Source organism: Protopterus annectens, chromosome 11.part0, assembly GCF_019279795.1.
Source record: "Protopterus annectens isolate FY-2018-M chromosome 11.part0, PAN1.0, whole genome shotgun sequence".
In the NCBI taxonomy this organism is placed as follows: domain Eukaryota; kingdom Metazoa; phylum Chordata; order Ceratodontiformes; family Protopteridae; genus Protopterus; species Protopterus annectens.
In genome coordinates this window covers 1,330,328,856-1,330,346,021 of record NC_056745.1, presented here as the reverse complement: position 1 = coordinate 1,330,346,021, position 17,166 = coordinate 1,330,328,856, and the positions used below count along the sequence as shown (strand labels likewise).

General features: G+C 37.4%; 1 long non-coding RNA gene across 1 annotated transcript; it reads left to right on the top strand.

Annotated features, from left to right (window-relative positions):
• The first annotated feature begins 2,726 nt into the window (after positions 1-2,726).
• On the top strand, positions 2,727-16,525 carry LOC122814872. Its single transcript, XR_006366920.1, has 4 exons — positions 2,727-2,870; positions 3,342-3,377; positions 3,486-3,536; positions 16,321-16,525. It is a non-coding gene; the product is annotated as an uncharacterized LOC122814872 (long non-coding RNA).
• Positions 16,526-17,166: the final 641 nt, after the last annotated feature.

The window sequence follows — 17,166 nt, the reverse complement described above, 5'->3', positions numbered from 1 at the left end:
ACATTCACATTGCTTTCTTGATTATCCAGATGAGCTAATTGTCAGAACAGCTAGTTAATGGGTTTAAAAGGCATATAAATGACGTATGAGACACAGCTACATTTCTGATTTCCTTAGGAATGTACAGATATACTTAGGATTGTGATACTTACTGTAGGCATTCAACAGCTGTCTCCACACCTCAGCAACACTCTGACGAAGATACTCAGTGTCCCTCCAATGCAGGACCTCATAGAGATGGCAAACCTGCACTCCAGTCTTGTAGACTCCTGTACGACGTTGATGCTCCCTCATAATCCGCTTCCAGATATCAGTCATCATGAAGTTCCATCTGTAGATGGTCAGCATCTGGGTGACCCTCACCTCAGTCCGTTTGGTTGTCCAGACACTTTGAAGTCTCTTGGAAGTAGCCATAATAATGATAATGTTGAAAAGATCAATAGATCACAGTTTAATAAATTACTCACTGAGGTCCCACTTAGTTCACTGATAGCAATGGTCTGATCTGTAAATGTATTGAAATCACAATTTAAACATGGCACTTATGTGATGGTATCAGATCATTGGAAGATAATGTCCGACTGCTACATAGGGCTCCATTTAATAATACCTATTGGGTATTTGCATGGAGCACCTTCCCATTATGCTGAGCTGCTGGTTAATGTGCTGAATTTCAAGAACTTAAACAGATGTGTACAAACTGGATTCTAAAATCTTGAATTTTAATGAACCTCACTAATTATGTATGGTGCAAATGGGACTTAAAAGCTGCTTGCACATAGCTGTTCTTATTTTCAGGTATACCTGCCTCACAGGTAGCTGCAAAAGTAATTTTACATCTGCTAGCATTACGATGGGATATTTCCTCTCTTTATAGACTTATGTTATCATTACTGCTTAGAAATGTATGTGTGTATGCTTAGATTGATGTATTTATGGAAAAATGTGTGCAATACAAAAATTAATATGCTTTACTAGAGGGTTGTAGGACTGACCTGTATGCATACAGGTGAGTACATCTTTATCACTAACAAGTACTGCTTCCCTGTATGCACTTGTACAGAAAAATGTAAACAGCACCACTGAGCAGTACATAAGGATGCACTAATGAATTTTCCTTATATATTGCTGGTGAATCGGTACAGTCTGTGGTATATGTATGGAAACCAATGGATTCTGACATTATCTGTATGTAGTATGAATTTGTACTTATGTTATGGCTATTTATTCACTGATGCTTATTAACTATGTACTAGACATATTACCTCAATATTAATTTGTCAGTGTTTGGAGCCATGGTGGTACAGTGGTAGCATTGTTGCCTCACAGCAAGAGGTTCTCCTGTTCGATTCTCGGCTGGAGTGCCTTCTGTGTGGAGTCTGCATGTCCTCCCCACGGCCGAGTGGCCTCCAAAAGACATGCGTGAATGGGTGTGCCTTCACTGAAGGTTGGGCATCAGTCTGGCAACTCGGCACCATAAAAAAATCTACTGCCAATCATTAGCGGACCGGAGTTCCGCTGTGGCGAACCCTAACTGGGAAAAGCTGAAAAGACAAACAACAACAACATTAATTTGTCAGTGTTAATGTCTGTTTACTATGTACTGTCTGCGTTAAGCTTACAGATATGAAGGCTTTACAACATTTTCCGTAAGTTGTTCAACTGGTAATGTACAGACACTGTCTGCTAATGGGGATAGTATTTACTGATCACAATTAATTGTGCTGAGAGAAGTTAATCATGTATAAAAGTTCAGGTTAATAAGACTGCTTTTTTTTACACAGGTTGTCTGTTTAGGCTCTAACTGCATTACATCTATTGACAATACAGGTATGTGACAGCCATCAAACACTTTTGTTTTACACATATGTTATGAGTAATATGTTAATGTGAACTGCATGTAGAGTGTGTGGGTTGTGTGGCACAATGATGCTGTGGTTGGATCTCCACTGCTGTGATACATACTGTAATGGGGTCAAATTCCCCCAGAAAGCCTCTCTTGTCATTCCAAGTCTCATGTATTCAGACATGTTTTCATATTACAAATGCTATGTTACAAGTCACAGTACTATATGGAGCAGGGACTATTTCCTAAAATTTGGCAGTGCACAGGTATGCAGGGAGGATGAATTGGCATATGCTGCCAGCATAATCATCTCCATACATTAGCCCCCAATTTAAACTAACCATTTGTATATAACTGTCTTCCAGATGTTAAACAGACCTAGGGGGTGACAAGTTTATGCTACAGGAAAATGAAATTATAATAGATGTTCTCTGTCAACATGGACATAGACTCCGTGGATGGGCAGGAAGTACAGTGTGGAGGAATGAAGTTTGAACCAACCTCACCAATATTAATGTGGGAGGTCTTCATAGATCCTGTCACTGTCACTGGCAGTGCTCTGACATGATCCTTTCTGTAGCCAATGGGGTACGCCGGTATGAGAGGTCAAAGGATGCCACCAGTGTTGGCCCACTATTGGCACCCCCAGATGAGATCATACAGTTTCTTGCATCATTGCATGTGGCGAGTGGGGAGCACCACATACCCAGAGTGGGACAGAAGCAGGTGTTCCAGGCCTCCCATGTATGTATGCATTACTTTGCATAATTTTGTTGCATATAGAGTGCCTCAGTACAGATTGTTGTTGCATGCAAATTCATGTATTGCTATTTTTGTGTTGCAGCAGCAGCAGAATTGCATCATGCACATGGATCCACAAAGGGTGATGATGACCAATGCAAGTATAATGAAATGATGTTATATAAATTCAGTACATGCATTACAGTATAACCAACATGTGTAATGTTTTCTGTATTCATTTGCAAAGTTCCATTCACTTCTGCACAGCAGCAAGACATGCCAGGTGAGTGTCTCCATATACTGTTACTGTGACCATTATATGCTATTGGCTCTATCTCCTATCATGCAAGTGGCATATACTGTGATACTGATACTTTTCTGATATTATAACCTATAGATGCATCTTTTGGGGACATGAGCCATGCAAGTGCACCTAGATAAATTATGGTTCCCACCAATACAGTGTAGCATAACTGTGCTGTATGAAGTTAATGTCACTGTTTTTCTAGACTGGAACCTCTGGCAAACAGGTGCACCATACATCAAGTATCACCATATCCTGTTACTGTGTTGTACATCGTGTCTATGCCAGTGCCTGCATACATGACTGTGTTTGCTTTATCTCGTTATGAATGCAAACTCACCATATCTGGAGAGTTTAACTAGTATGCTAATATCCCTGCTTCATATATGTCACTGCTGTTACTCCTGTTGTTGTTCTCCATTAATACCATGTCCTTCTACCCCTGCATAGGGCAGCCGCCATTGGAATCTCAGCCATAACCAACCGGTACGTGTATATGTTACCTACTTTATGTTTTACCTCAGTCTAAATGGTAAATGTTGGCAAGTATATGATTAATAATGCTATATTTATGCCTTTCTTTCCTTTCAACAGTTGCATTTCAGCCCTCACCTCTGGTGCCAGATTCCCATGAGGACATGTCAGGTGTGTGTTATATTTGTATTCCTCACGTGTCATGCATGTTGCATATGTAACATAGGATCATTGGATCATACGAGGATACTAGATGTGATGATATGGGCAAGTGCTAGCTTAACCAGCTAGAGTTTTGTAAAGAATATGTCCTTTGAATATCAAACTGATTTATACAAAATACTTGGGTTACAAATGTATTAGAACTGTATGTCATTTGCATATCAAATTGATTTGTACAGATGCTTGTGCTGAATATGTATTTGTGTGTTTTGCCTGTATTAAAATGTATCAACAGTGCACCCTGCTGAAATGAAAAGAAATGTACATGTATTATTGTAACTGATTAAATGTATATGTTTTAATAGAGGATACTAGGACAGCAATGGTTAACCAGCTAGCTAACCTTAAGAAAAATAAGGGGAATGTAAATGAGCTGTTAAAGCATTAAAACAGTACCCCCACAGTGCTGAATAAGATTGGAGACACTAGGTCTGGGAAAAAGCCTTTGTTCATTAGCTCAGTAAAAAGAGGGTAAGCTCCAGGCACTGCCATAAACATTTAGGTGTGTATTGTAGCCATCTATGCTAAATTCCTATCTCAGATTCAAAGGGAAATACTGTGAGAACTTAGAGTCAAGTGACCAGATGAGGTCATTCTGTCAACCCTCTTGGGAATTATATTTTAGATATTACAAAGAGAAACCTCAGAGTATAGAGGATTCTGTTTTGGGGAACCTGAGTAGAAAGACCCTCACCCACAGCATCTTGCCTTGCAGTAGTAAGTAACTTAACTAGGGAACAGTAATTCTTTTAGATTAGTCAGGAATATAGTGAAGATTAGTTTAGAGAGTGTCTTTCCTTTTTTGTATGAGCCTGTCCAATGTTAAATTCAATATTTTCTGTGATTTGAACTCTGTGGCTTACTATAAATATATATTCAATATTTTCATGTTCTTCTATTATTTATTATTAAATATATTTAGCACTTTTATTGTGGCTGGTCCTTGTAGAAAGTATCTAACCTTTGAGAGTACTTATATTTATTTGATGACACTGTGTGGGCCACTCCAGAAGGCCTAGTTGTCTTGTTCAACTACTATCATTTGTATTAGTATTAATATTGCACCATATAATTGATTACCCTTTTTAAGAGCCTTGTAATAGCTGACTGGTGGCAGTGAATCTACCTTAGAGGCTGGGCAAAGTAGATAGAGCAGGAAGTCTCTGCCAGCCTTTCCCAGGTGTGTGTGTGTGTGTGTGTGTGTGTGTGTGTGTGTGTGTGTGTGTGTGTGTGTGTGTGTGTGTGTGTGTGTGTGTGTGTATGTGTATGTGAAAATTAAATCTTAAAGTGTGTGTGTGTGAGCTACTTGGGGCAGGGACACAAAGCACTGGGTTCACAGAGATGGTGCTGGAGGACAGCTGTACCAGTGTGAAGTCTTATTGGGGACCTGGAGGGAGACAGATATAGAGACATCCAGACTCTGGGCTGAGTATGTTCCCTGTGTGCTCTAAGGGAAATTGTACTTGATGACACAGGTCTGCATCTGGAAATACTGAGTGTGTCCATTTGTATTCCAGCTGCATGACCCTCTCCAGTCTCAGTGGTGAGGATTCAGGCTCCTTGATTACTAGCCCAGGGTGGAGATGTCACATATTGGTGGCCATCACATGTTGGTAGCAGTGGTGGGCATCACACTGGGCTTATGGCTCCGGGACCCTTACAAGCTTAGCCAAGTCCAACCTGCGTTTCCAAGGGTGTCTAGTTCTAGCAGACACTAAAGTCAGCACCTAGTGCCCCTGTCCAAGAAGGACATAGGTGGAACCCCTGGGGTGAGTTTCCGGTTACTCATCCAGTTTTCCAAATTATGCTTAAATAGAGCCAATGAGGAGCTTTGTTTAACATGAATAGGAAGCTTGTTCCAAAGGTGAGGCAACATGTGATACAGATCTGTCTCTCCAGCAAGTTCTGTTGATATCACATACCAGGTTAAGGTCCTTTGAACGAGTGACTCGTGTTCCATTTGACTTGTGAATGTACATCATTTCCATTAATGATGGGTCAGAGATTGCTCTGTATGCAAGGCACAGGTCACCTTGGAGTAGTGTGTACAACACAGAATAAAGTGACAGTGACTTCAGTCTGTCCACATAAGACAGATCTTGAAGACCCTGAATTTTCTTCGTAAAGAGCCTTTGTGGTCTCTCCAATTACTGCAGGTGTTTGGAAAGGAACATACCAAAGGGAGCATTGGACTCTATTATTGGCCTAATGAGGGAAGAGTACAGGGTGGAATAGCATCTTTTTTCCGGAGGCAATGCCCTTACTTATGAAGTAAACAATATAAAATGCCCTTCTTACCACCATAGAGACATTGTGATTGAAGTTAAGGTTGCTGTCGACCTGTGTGCTCAGATTTCTAACCACTGACTGTGTGCTTAGGGTATTGCTATTCATGTGGTAGTCTACGAACCACGAACTTGACCAACGAAGTTTTAATAATAGAACTTAGAAAATACACACAATAAAATAAGCACTTTCGTTTGGTGGCTGCCAAACTTTTTCAAACAGTTAGTACATCACTTCCTGTAGTTTAAATAGTAGTTAATCGTGATGCAAGTGAAAAAATGACTTCCCTTTAATCTATGTTTAAAGTGCTAACATGAAAAAACAAAAACATACGTAAATTGATCATAAGTTGCATTCCAACAGCACATATTTTTTATTTAGCATTTTCGATTAACGTGTTTGTTGTATCTAATAATAATGCATAATCCCATGGACTCTAACCCTACACTTTTGAATCAAAGAAGAAAAAGAAACGGAAAAATATATATGTATATTATAACACAAAACATTTGATCAACTTTTTGCAGTTAATAAAAACGTTAACATTCTATTTCATCAGTTATTATAGTTAAATCAACACAAGTATCTACATCAGTTGTTGGAAATTCATAATAATAATATTTCTACCATTATTATTAGATTATTATTATTTGGATTATTTGGATTTTTTTGGGAAGTTGTTGCTGCTCTTATTGTCTTGGTTGTTTTTTTGAGACGCGGACATGGCTGAGACGGAGATTGCATCAGCACAGGATAGTATTCTTGTTAATTTAACGGAACTAATTGAGAGACTAACAGGGAGAATTGACCGTTTGGAACAGCGTGGTTTATCACAGGACTCTAACCTTTCTCTTCATGCTAACCCATTTGTGGATATAAATGGAATTGTTTCAGTTGAATTGGACAGAAGACGTTTTTCTTCAGGGAGTCAGTTGGAAGCTATAGAAGGAGAACTACCATCGACTTCAAGAGAGCCTAATACTACAAGGAACAATGAAATATCCTCATGGTTAAGTAACAACTATGGTTTTACACTGATAACAAGTACTGTCACAGGTACGCTAAAAACATTTAATGATAAACTAGCTGAAATGGATTACATTATTTTAAAAGTAAAGAAACTGCAGATGGATAATAATTACTTTCAAGAGTGTTTAAAAAGGAAGATTGTTCCAAAGGGCTTGCGTGTGTGGAGATTTCCTACAGGACTTGTAGCTAATTCAACGTTACATATGGACTTAATCAAACTATTTGATAAATTTGGGTTTGATTATATGAATTTGGTTATCAATGACAATAAAAAGACTATAATTTTACTGTCAAAAAAGGCAGAAGAATTGAACAAGTTATTGTAAAATGATTCTGCCTTTTCTGGCAATGACTATGATTACCAGCGTATCTTTAAATCTATTGATGAGAAAATGAAATTAATAAAAGACAGAAAGTTAAAAAAACTAGACCGAGATCTTAATTCTTATGGGCAAGGTATGGCATATCCCCCACCCCCAATTTCACAACAGTGGGGATCTAAAACATCGGTTTATGACAATGGAAGTGTTATCAATGGTAATTTGTCTACAGTAGGAGAAGAAATTGCTTCAGAAGACAATCCTTTTTTAGAACTAGACCAATTTCCACCATTAAGACGATCCAAGAGATTAATACAACAGCAGTCATTCCAACCGCATGTTAAGACAAGGAATTGGGGACCGCAAAATCAAACCCAATATCGGGGAACTTCCATCAGAGGAAGAAACAAACAATACAGGGGCCAATGGAGGGGTTGTTAGTAAATGAAAATATTTCAAAGAGGCCTATTAAATATATAAATGCTACTGGAGACTTTACTGTTTACAATTATTCTGATTTTAATTTTGACGACTGTATTTGTGATTTATTTTCACGTGGTGAAACCTTTGTTCCCAGTAAAAGGATGAATGTAGTACATTCTATTATCGATTTAAAAGTATTTGTGAGAAAGTTAAATTTAGGTTTACTTTTTCAAAATACTAAAGAGGTAACAAAACCATTATATGTCTCAAGTTCCTTTAATCCACCTTTGCATCCTACATTGGAACTTTTTGAAAAACTATGTGAGTTGGATTTTCGTAACCTGGACATATTTGGTTTGAGGAACAAAACATGCAACTTGACACAAAATTAATTGAACACATTGAACATGATTATGAATACAGGAAACATTAGATTTATAAAGCCCGATAAGGGTGGTGGCATGACTATATTTAACATCTATGATTATAACAAGGCATTAGAAAATATTTTAACTAGTAATACATATTCACAGAGCTCTATAAATGAGCTGAATGGAGCATATAAACGTATTAGAGGAATTATTTATGACCTTTTTATTGAAGGTAGTATAGATATTGATGAATTCAACTATATGAATGTGTCCTATCCAAGGACACCTATTATGTTTGGTGTTCCTAAAATTCATAAGGATTTACTACAACCTCCATTTAGGCCAATAGTAGATGCACGGGGGTCCATAACTTACCCAATAGCAAAATTCATCGACAACAATTTAAAAACTTTTATATTAGGTGAAAAATACATGTTAAAAGATTCATGGGACTTTCTGTCCATCATAGGGTCTATTGACTATAATGAAAAGGATATTTTGGTAACAATTGATGTTAAGGATTTGTATTCTGTTATACCACATGAAGTTGGCATGGTGTGGTTTAATCTGTTTTTATATGAAAAGGGTTTAAGCCAAGGAAAAATAAATTTATTTGATCAATTATTAGATATTTGCTTAAGAAATAACTTCATAATTTTTAATAAAAATATTTACTTACAAACTGAAGGGGTATGGGGTCTCCATGTGGGGGCCTGTATGCTAATACAGTGATGCACATATGGGAGAAGAAATATGTGTTTACAACAGAATATTTTAAACACTGTAAGATGTATTTATGCTTTTTAGATGACATATTTATTTTGTGGATTGGAAATGTTGAAATATTAAATGAATTATTGGTGTATATAAATTCAACAACAACATTTTTAAAATTTACAGCAGTAATAAACTCAAATACTATAGCATATTTGGATGTGTTATTAGAAAAAGACAATACAAAGAAAGTATTTACATCTAAAATACATCGAAAAGAAACTTATAGCAATAGTCTATTACATTTTAATAGCTGCCATCCTTTTTCACAAAAAAGAGCAGTGTTAAAAGGCCAATTTGTGAGGGCCTCTAGAATGGTTAGCAACAGAGAAGATTTTATAAAAGAATGTTTGAACTTGAGTGAAATGTTTAGAAATAGAGGCTACCTGGATAAATTGATAAGTAACATTATGCATGAAGTGATAGCTAAACGGGACAATTTAGATTACATTTCACTATTTTTAAAGAGAACCATAACAGTAGCTAATGAATTATTGATGAAAAATAAAAGGTTAGTACAAGACAGAAATAGTGAGGTTATAATTACCAACAATATTGATAAAACAATTACTGTCAAAGATACTAAAAGTTTTGCTAAAAGTTTTATTACAACTTTTAATTCGGATAGTGAGGCAATACATAGTATTATAAAGAAAAAAATGGTTGCTTATCCAAGCAGATAGATCATTACATGGTTATTTTGATACAATTCCACTAACAGTATACAAAAAAGGAATGAATTTGAAAAATTGTTTAGAACAAAAACCAAATAGAGGTTTTGTTAGAACATATAGATGTGGCAGGTGTAAATACTGTTCTTTTGTGTTTGAAACTAATGAAGCTTTGATTAACGGTATTAAGGTTCACTTGAAAGAAAAGGCTTGTTGTGATAGTGAAAAGGTGGTTTATTGTGCTCTATGTTGTAACTGTACCACAGTTTATGTTGGTAAAACGGAAAGGAACTTTAAAGAACGAATAGGAGAGCATATCAGGGCTATACGTGATCATAATGATTTAAATGCCCTAGCAAAACATATTAGTATAGAAACTTCTCATAAGTTTAAATTTGTCGTTCTTGATGTTCAAAAAGTGGACAGTAGAGGTGGAGCATGGCAATTAAAACTTGTAAAATTAGAATTAGAATGGCAACTTAAACTGAATGCACACAACTGGCCAGGTTTGAATAATTTAGTATCAATCGCAAGTATACTCAAGATAAAATCTCTTATGGGATAGTAGTAATAGAGTCAATATTGCTGTTAATATCAGATTAAAATACTGAAAATTTAACAATATTATTTTTACAGTAAATTATATATATAAATAATTTTTTTATATAGTTTATTATATATATATACACATTTTTATATATATGCATTTTAAGTCATTTTAATATTTATTCAGCGTAAGGTCTTATGTTAATTTTATATAACATAAAAACGAACTACTATGAGACATGAATTCTTAAATGAAATTGTTTCAACATTTTTAAAACACTTAATTACACTTATAATTATAATCAATCGATTATTTATCAAAACATATGTGCATCACTTTGATAAATTTTTATATAATTTTTTTATATTACTTTCACAATTCATCATTTATTATGTTTTTTTAAAATACACTACGAGGGTAATTATATACTTTTTCAATGGCCGGATTAATAGAAGACTTTTGGTCTGGTTACAAACACAACACTGCTATTATAACGAATATTTTATATACATATTAATTTTAGCAGAGTATTTTTATATAATGATATTTAATTGCTAATTATGGGTTAAAAATTAAAAATGTATTTTTGCATTGTTGTGCTTAGGGTAGAAATATTATTATTATGAATTTCCAACAACTGATGTAGATACTTGTGTTGATTTAACTATAATAACTGATGAAATAGAATGTTAACGTTTTTATTAACTGCAAAAAGTTGATCAAATGTTTTGTGTTATAATATACATATATATTTTTCCGTTTCTTTTTCTTCTTTGATTCAAAAGTGTAGGGTTAGAGTCCATGGGATTATGCATTATTATTAGATACAACAAACAAGCTAATCGAAAATGCTAAATAAAAAATATGTGCTGTTGGAATGCAACTTATGATCAATTTACGTATGTATTTGTTTTTTCATGTTAGCACTTTAAACATAGATTAAAGGGAAGTCATTTTTTCACTTACATCACGATTAACTACTATTCAAACTACAGGAAGTGATGTACTAACTGTTTGAAAAAGTTTGGCAGGCGCCAAACGAAAGCGCTTATTTTATTGTGTGTATTTTCTAAGTTCTATTATTAAAACTTCGTTGGTCAGGTTCGTGGATTTTTTTGGAAAGTTGTTGCTGCTCTTATTGTCTCATGTGGTAGTCTGCAGGAACATCACCTTTGCTGAAGGGGAAGATAATGCATTTTTTTGCATTACGTTTAAGGCCATCAGTTTGGCACCAGTCATTAGTCTGTTTAAGACCTTCTTGAAGGATGTTGACATCACTAGGGTTTCAGTAATCACTCTCAGTTTGCAATCATCAGCAGACTTTGTCAGCCACAGTCCTTTAGGTTTAGCCTGTACTTTTTAAAAGTAGATTCCAAACAGTAGGGGTCCCAGAACTGATCCCTGTGGAACACCACTGGTTGTGGGTCTGCTGGAGGAGGTAGATTCCCATAGTTTGACTGTATGAGTTCTATCAGTGAGCCAGTTTGCAACGCACCTGACCATATATGGGTTGATACCCAGCTAGGTGAGTTTATCAATGATGCCTGAGTGAGAGATTGTGTCAAAGGCCTTGACTAAGTCTAGGTAGGCCGTATGCACAGATTTGCCCTCATCTAGGGCTTTGGTGACTGCCTTGAAGAAGTCCACCAAGTTTAACAGGCATGATCTCCCCTTGACAAATCCAAACTCGGTGTGGTTGAGTGTTTGGAGATTTCATTTGTCTTTGTTAATAAGGTCCATGATGATTCATTCCATGGCTTTGCAGATAAGGCTGGTCAGGCTAATGCATCTGTAGTTAGTGGGGTCTGTGGATGCACCCCCTTTGTGCAAAGGGATGACAGTAGCTGTTTTCCATTTTACTAGGATGAATCCAACACTTAGGGTGTGATTGAAACTCAAGCCCAATGGTGATGCTAATTCCTGTATAAACCATGTAGAACACAGCCCGGGATGTTGTCTGGTCCCATAGAGGCTGTATTTTTGGCCTTGGATAGACCATTTAAGATCTGCTCCTTTGAGATATTAGGTGGGAGACAGGTATTAGGGACACTTTGGGTATATGTGGTGGGGACAGGAGAGTGAAGTTTTCACTGAACCTGTCAGCCAGCAGGTTTGCTATATCCACAGGTTATGTATATGTAGTACTATTAACTACAAGTTCAGTGCAAATCTGGGACTTACCTTTGAGGTTACAGATGCAACTAAAGAACGTCTTGCAGTTATTCTTAGTTAGGGAAGCTAATATGGATTCATAGTTAGGTTTGGAGGATGTTACTAGGAGTCTTATTTGCTTGTTTAGGTTGAGGAGGTAGTATTTCCAGTTTTGAGACCGTTTCTTCCTACACTTAGACAACAATTTCTTTCTCCTATTGTATAGCCTATTAATGGCAGTTGTATACCAGGCAGGTTTGTTTTTCCTTGAAGATCTTGCTTTGGCTCTATCAGGTATGGCATGGTCGATGCAGTTGTGCAGGTGTTTGTGTAGAGCACTGGTGCATAACTCAGTGTAGGTGTCTGTTCCATCAGTGGGGGGAGGGGCTATGAAGCTATTTATGCTGTCATGTAAGAGGTTGTGATTGACTTTGCAGAAGTTTTTTAGTCTACTTGTTGCTAAAGGAGAGATTTTGTGGTCAGATCTCACCAGGGATGGCCACACACTGAGGGTGGTGTAGTGGTCCTCCATGTTGGTGAGCACCATGATCCAGGATGTTTGTGCCCCTTGTGGGTGTATCATTCAGCTGATCCAGGGCATTGGAGTTAACAGAGTCCAGGAACCTTTGGGCAAGTGAGTTAGAACATGTATACATTACCCAGTCAATGGATGGGTAATTAAAGTCACCCACAGCTAGGGTGTTTGGTTATATCTTGATTGACTCAAGTAGATCCAACTAGGCTGAGTGAATGTCCTGATTCATGGAAGGAGTCCTATAGCTGGCAATGACCTGAAGAGGGGACTTACGTTCAATTGCACCTTAACTAATTCAAGGGAATTGTGCTGTTCAACCAATCTAGACGTGCATTTATCTTTAATGAAAATTGATACACCACCTCCTTTAGTTGCTTTCAGATTGTGGTCTGAACATGTGGAAGGAAATGTAACCTGGTATAACTGAGGTGCTTTCTGCAGCCTTAGACCTGGTCTCAGTGACTGCACAAATGTCAGCATCTTCCAAGGTGAGGACTGTTTCCAGTGAGTGCAGTTTCTGGTTTAGACTGCTAACATTTAGCAGCATAACCCTGAGGTTATGTTTAGAGGGTATTTTTACATATGGAATTTTGTTCTTGTGATGTTGCCTAAAAAAAGGTACTATGGGGGTGGCAAGCCAGTAACCAAAATCCCAGGGGTGACAGATGAAGACTCTGTGGCAAAGCATTGAGGTCTCTCAACCATGTCACCCCAGGCTGACAGATACCGGATCCCCTTTGAATGACACCAAAAACTAAGCCGGTTGTTGAAGTCAATAATTTTTTGTTTGTATTCAGGTATCATCCTAGGTGAAGGCAAAATGCTGCTTAAGGCGAGGGACATACCAGCCTGAGACACATAATCAGAGAGTCAAGTCATGTCTGTCTTCATATAGTCCAGTGAGGTATGTCTTAAGTTGTTCACACCAACATGGACTGTGATGGAGTCATAACAGTGCCTGTTGCTGAGAGACTTCAGTGCATGTGTGATGTGGTGGATTCTGGCACCTAAGGGACAGCTGACCATGACTTTTTCTTTATGCAGCCTGGTGAGAGGGATGTCTTTGTGTCTCACAACTGAGTCGCCTGTGACTAAGATGTTTATTTTTGCATTATGCCTTAGGGGCTTGACTGGTAAGATGCTGTTGTGTGATATATTATGTGTATAATGTTCTGCAGAGCATGTATTATATGAACTGTGCTTGTGTTTGTGTTTGTGTTTGGGAGGTCTCTGATATTTAGATAAACTTCTGGTAAGGACCTCCACATATATAAGTTTATGTGTTGTTGGTTTGGTAGGTGCAGGAGGTGAGGTGTGCAACCTGACAACCTGCTTATTATCAGATGAACTGACTGTTGAGCAAGAGAGCCTGGATTCCAGGTTCTTGATATAGATGAATCTCTCATATAATGTCTTTGTGTGGACTAGAAGAAGTGAGTTGTCAGTGTACATCAGGCAATTGCTATCTTGCCTCAGGATGCCCATGTTGACCAGACTGGCTGGAGAAACTGTGAGAAATTGTCCATCCGTAATGCTAGGTAAGTTGATGTGGTCAGAGAACAGGAAGAGGACAGGAAGGACCAGGTAAAGTAGATAATAGAAGTGGACAAAAAATAGTAAGGATTAGTGGGTAGGATCTGTGTTGGTACCCCAGGAGCTTCACTGCATGTATCACCTGTCAGTGAGGGATGATAACAAGAACTCACCAATGGAGCACCTGCAGAGTACTAAGGGAAAATGTGCAGCAGAACCATTTGTGTCTATAACTGCCGATGGTGCAGATGGCCTGGTTTAGTGCTCAACTTGGACAGACAGAACTAGATTCAGCAGGTCTGAATCTAGTGTATGCCACAGCAAAGTGCAACAATTTCAGAAAAAAAGTTCAAATAAGCAGTGATATGGTAAAAATGCAGTTCAAAAGTGCAATATACAGTGAAAAGGTGTACTTAAGTTTTGCAGAGATCAGCAGATGCCTTGGATTGATCAGATAAATACAACAGAGCAGTAGCTGGTCGCCAAACACTGTGGAGCTTTGCTAAACCAAGCACAAACCTGAGCAAACACGGTCCTTATGTCGCAGATGAGAGCAAACTTATTTAAACAAATTAACCAATAAAAAGCTCATAACTGAGCCCTATTCCAGCAGCCTTCAGTCAGGTGAGTTTTAACTGCACAGTCCTGGCACTAGGGTGCAGGGGAACCCTCTCCAACAAAAGATGGCCTGGTTTAGTGCTCAAGTTATACAAATGGAACTAGATTAAGCAGGTCTGAATCTAGTCTATACTACAGCAATATACTACAGATAAATACAGCAGAGCAATAGGTGGTCACCAAACTCTGTGGAGCTTGGCAGCACAGACCTGCACAAATGTGGTGCTTTTGTGGCAAACAACAGCAAACTGATTTAAACAAACTAAACAATAAAAAAGTCCAAAACTGAGCCCTGTTCCAGCAACTTTCAATCAGATGAGTTTTAACTGCACACTCTGCCACTAGGGTGCAGGGGAACCCTCTCCAACAAAAGATGGTCTGGTTTAGTGCTCAAGTTATACAAACAGAACTATATTCAGTAGGTCTGAATCTAGTCTATGCTACAGCAACCAAAGTGCAACAATTTCAGAAAAAAATTTCAAATAAGCAGACACACTAAGCCTTCAATCAGCAACTCCCAGCTCAGAAGGGCAGATGCTGCCATCTCCTCCCACAAAAGTGTAGACCACAAACCTTCTTAATGTAAAATAACTGTCCGGAGGCTCAAGTTCTTACACCAGAACTAAAATACTTTTAGAATAACAGACACACTAAGCCTTCAACCAGCAATTCCCAACCTAGAAGGGCGTAAGCTACCTCTCCTGCCACAAAAGTGTAGACTACAAACCTTCTTAATTTAAAAGAACTGGCCTGAAGCCCAAATGCTTAAACCAGAACTAAGAGGCTTAGAATAACAATTACAATTTAATCAGGCTATTAACAAGCAGTAATAATTGCAGCAGAATAAACGCAATCGAAAAGTTTTAAGAACAAGCAGCAAAAGCAAAATAAAATAATAAAATAGGAAGAAACACAAATACAGTAAAAGCCGGTGAATAAAGTGCAATTTTTAAGTTAAGTTTGAAGGGAGGAAAAGGAAGATAATTCAAAGTTAAGAAACTAAGGGGGTGGGCCTTCCTAAATGATCTCTCCATAATCAGTAGAATGAGCTGATGAGATGGGACTGGGAGGAGGGTGCCAAACAGAATTATAGTTGGGGCGAGCAACTCAAAAGCCACCATAGGCAAACATAGGAATGCTGTTTCTTAGCTCCTCCTACTAATTAGCTGATGTTTATTCACTGTTTGCAAAATAATTCTTTGCTAAGTTTTCTAACTTACCTTGGTTAAGACATCTTAAAACTCCAACAGAACAGAAAACTTAAAACAAAACAAATGTAATGCAAGAATAAAACACAAAATAGTATCGTCAACTCCCTGTTATATAGGTTTTGTGGGACATACCTAGGCAAGACCACCTGATAAGTACTTATCTGTAACATTGCAGTGATATGTATGTGGCATATGTCAGTAATGATATCCAGCATGTGATATAAGCATATTTACCTGACCTGTGTCATCTGTCTCTTCTTTTAGCAAATCCACTATCTTCATCATCCATTAGCCCATCCACTGATCCTGATGTTGGCACAACTCCAACCCAATATGGATAAAGGGAAAAACAGAGTTGTTGTCGATGATGATTAAAGCAAATGCAGAAATGTAAAAAAAAAGATAATCTTCGATGTATAATGTTTAAAAGATGAATGCATTCAATTCACTATCTCACAGCCTTTGTAAATATTTGTTGTCCTATTTGAATATGAATAAAGCTTTTTTTGTGACTGCTTGACTGGAGCATGTTTTCCCTCCTACTCCTGTTTCTGTTTCATCGTACATTCCCTGTCTGTTATGACTAAAATTTAATACATTTTGTATTGAACTGAAAATGTAATGAAACTACTCTACAAATTTGCCATGCTCTACAAATACAAAATAAGGTTGCTGCTTAACTTAAACTGTCATTTTAAAAGTTAAAAATAAGAGCTAAAAAATACACCTAGATTACTTCAGAAGTTAAAGAAGTAAAAGTCAGAGTAATTGGGTCTGTAATAATTTGCCGTAATGTGTCTTTTAAATGTTGTATAGTCACTTTAAAACAGAAATTAAATTTACAAAAAATACAAGTCTATATCACCGTACAATTGCCAGGTCTGCAGGACATTAGAATCTGAACAGCAAAGCAACAGTTGTAAATTGTCTGTAGGTGCAGGGTCCTTTTGCTATACAGAATATTGTTGGCCTTAGAAATAACTCAGCATGTTGAACTGTAGCTCATCAAGTTGAACTTGACTAGCTGAAACTCCAGAAAGTTACAATCTGATTTTACTCTTGCATGAATAAAACCCAATTCTTCACTCTAGTTAGGGAAATGCAACCTCA